This window comes from Leptinotarsa decemlineata, unplaced genomic scaffold (assembly GCF_025532065.1).
Source record: "Leptinotarsa decemlineata unplaced genomic scaffold, Ldec_3_MD MMD2_tig00000008_RagTag_RagTag, whole genome shotgun sequence".
NCBI classification, from domain to species: Eukaryota; Metazoa; Arthropoda; class Insecta; order Coleoptera; family Chrysomelidae; genus Leptinotarsa; species Leptinotarsa decemlineata.
The window spans coordinates 3875262-3878804 of NW_027412537.1; the positions used below are offsets into that span (position 1 = coordinate 3875262).

Genomic DNA, 3543 nt, shown 5'->3' on the forward strand with positions numbered 1-3543 from the left:
TTTAATGTCCAACTGAGTTCGAAATTCAGTCACAAGCTTCCGAATAGCTCCCTCAGTAGGCCGACGAAACAGCCCATAAATTGCACGATGCACTTTCTTCACCGAGCATGAATTTTGATAATAAAATTCAATAATTTACAAGCGTTGTTCATTCGTAAGTCAATTCATGGGTTTATTATAGACTAAACTGAACAAGTTTGACAATGACACGAGACACGATTCGCGCGTGATCTGTCAAAAACAGTGTTGCCAAAAAGATACCAGCAAAAAAATCACTCATTATCATCAACAGTTAATATTATATAGCATTAATGTCGGTCGGCAGCCAGGGTGCTTGTTCACTCAGTCGAATTGACTGCCGTGTTGGTCGGTGGTTCAAGCCCTAGTCTGAACGATCGATTTTCACTTGCTATCATCCAACCCGTGTTAGGAATCACACGTTAAAAGGTAAGACCTCGTTAATCCTTAGGTCACACAAGTTTCGACTTCTGAGGGTTGTCTGAGGTTTAAACAGGTTAAACAGATATTGAAAAGTTGGAGTATGTTCGCTCAAAAAGTTGAAAGTTTTGCATAGGTACTCAGGTCAAAACTAGTTCCTATAACAAACAAACTTTGAGGTTGAAACTGAGCTCAAAAATATTCGTGATCCAACATCAGGCAGCGGCAGCGCTGATTCGACCCTCCATGAGACACATCAGTGGTGCTAGGCTGAACCACGCATGCATTGATAGACTAAACTCATTCATTTACTCTAATACACGAAAATCAAAGATACACAAGCCTAGCTCAGATAGCAATCGCCGAACAAAATTCGTTTTGTCTTCCATTGCAATTCCATAGATGTCGTCTTCGCCAGGGGGTAGTTTAATGTTTACTCATAACGCTTGAATAACAAAAACAGCTGCTAACCTATCTCAATAAAAAATTAACAGCGACTCCCATCTTCATTTTGAAATGTATCATGCCTATGAGGCAAAATTAATTTTTTGATGCAGAATGTGTTTTAATATAATATACAATACTAGAATTTTTGTGGATTCCTCAACATCGAAAGTATCGTTTCAGGTCAGTATAGTACCACTAATAAGACCTATGATGGATGTGTTGTTTGGAATACTTGCCTTGAAGTGAACGCTGCAGCGACAGAGAACGAATCTTATTAATGATCCATACTGTATATGACCTTTTTATGAATGGACTGACCCGTTACTTGATGAAAATCAATATCAATGATAAAATAATTACACAATTTTCACAAACATTTCAATTTTTAGGCGTGTTTCGCTAACACACTATATTTCTAAAGCTAACCGAAGAACAGTGGTCAGTATTCCTGGCTGTCACGTGGGAGACCTGGGTTCGATTCCCCGCCATTTTTTTCATTGATGTATTTCTGTTTTTGACGAAAAAAAAAAGTGATCAGGCCCCGACGAGATTCGAACTCGTGATCTCCTGTTTACTAGACAGGCGCTTTAACCAACTAAGCCACGGCGCCGGTACTATCAATAAATCAACATACGCAATATAAGTGGGAATTTTTCATTTAGAAAAAATTAACAAAAAAAAAATTTAATATATAATTCAAAATATCATTCCATACCTTAATTTGAATGACAACATTATCAATAAGGAATCAATAATAGCATCCTTTTGCGTTTGACTGAAGATTTCTATCATTCTAAGGCAAATTGATAAGATCTTGAAGTTTAAAAGAATTGCTTTTACGGTTCACCCAAATACTACTATATTTTTGACAACAGTTTCAACAGACGAGTAGTCTCTGGTTGGAGTCTGTATTCGCCCTCAAGGTGCTCTAAGAGCGGTGCCTATGCGGAAGTAGCAATTCACGTTGGATTTGAATCGCTGGAGAATAAATTCATTTGGAAAATCGTTCTCAGAAAGTTCATTCCACATAAACGCAGTTTTCCAAATGAAAGAGTTTCTAAATAGTGAAGTTTGTGTTGTACTGAGTTTAACCTCAAAACGATGAGCAGTCACAGACCGTCGCGTATTTCTCCACTCCAATTCGAAATCACCTCTAGATCATCATTAAGATATGCAACCTTCTGCTTCCGGTGAAGATGTGCATCCGCAGCCAATGTTCTGGAATCCAAATGGAATAACGAGACACGTGTGCTGTCGTCAGCAGAGCAATATATTGGATTCTTGTTTTTTTCCAATAAGTCGTTGATGTACAATAAAGAGAGGGTTGGAGACAATAAGGATCCCTGGGGAACAGCAGCGTTAATGGTAAAAGCATTCGAGAGATAGCCACCATTGGTCACATGCAGGGAACGTTTTTCAGGAAGCTGGAGAGCCATTCACAAAAATTATCCGACAAGCCATAGCATCGAAGTTATGCCAGCAAACCCTCATGCCACACATGGTAAAATACCTTAGAAATATCAAATGCAACAGTTCTCGACTCTCCATGTTTGTCGATTAAGTTATTCCAAATATGGGTGACATACGATAGAAGGTCGTCTGATGATCTTTCTTTCCGAAAAGTAATTACCGGCATTTTGGATTGTGGTGTAGAAAATCGACCGGGGAGTGGGACGCAATTTTTCAGCTATTAAATTTGTTTTATCAGCTTGTGTTAGTGGTGGAATTGTGAATTTTGTAAAGTTTTGATTGACTCATAACGTGACTATGATAGACATTTTTATAGCACCATTCTGGCAAGCTACGATGAACCCATGGGTTTTCACTTCAGCACAATCAACTCAGGAATACACTATTTACTTTCTGTTCATTCAATGAAACTCAATACAATGTGAGAGAGGCAGATTTTTATAATCTTTCTAATTCACCTCGTCGCCAAAACTGTTGTGAATAAGTAGTATTTGATTTGATTTATGTATTAATCACACTTGATAATGAATATGTGAGTTCTCTTTGTGATCTTTTTTTGACATCTATTTGACAACTTGATAATAATTTAGACTAATGATATCACGGGTGTTCCAAATATATAAATATATGTAATACACAACAATGTACCTACTAATTAGAACGGTTTCCTCTAATACGTTGAACAGTACTAAATCAGCGACCTCAAGTATACTTTGAACTTTTCTGCGAAACAATGTTCACCACGGAACTCTCCTGGGATGACATTTGATCTATGGTTATGAACCATACCAACTATCATTTGTTCGATTAGTAACTTAGAGCAGTCGTTTGCAATCATCTATATTTGACGAATCAGAAGAGACTACAATAATTCATTTATTGAAAATCGAACATATTCTGGAAAAGTCTGGTGTGAAGTAGTTGTCACAAAGTTTTCGAAAATTGGCAGAAACAAGTCCTTTGATTGTTACTTACTGAAAATAAGATGAATTCTCTTATCGGCTGCTACTTGAGGCTCGAAACTGCACTACTTAGTGAGAAACTCACACTGAAATTTACTCAGATAGTTGAAAACAAGAAAATATAATCCTGATCATGCTGTTGTGGCAAAAAAAATGGAGATGGAATATACTGTACTAATATATAGAGAAATTCTTCAACTAACGAATATTTGCTATTATATATTAC

General features: G+C 37.0%; 1 non-coding gene across 1 annotated transcript; it reads right to left on the reverse strand.

Annotated features, from left to right (window-relative positions):
- Nucleotides 1-1421: 1421 nt before the first annotated feature.
- Nucleotides 1422-1495, reverse strand: TRNAT-AGU (transfer RNA threonine (anticodon AGU)). The gene has a single exon. It is a non-coding gene; the product is annotated as a tRNA-Thr (tRNA).
- Nucleotides 1496-3543: the final 2048 nt, after the last annotated feature.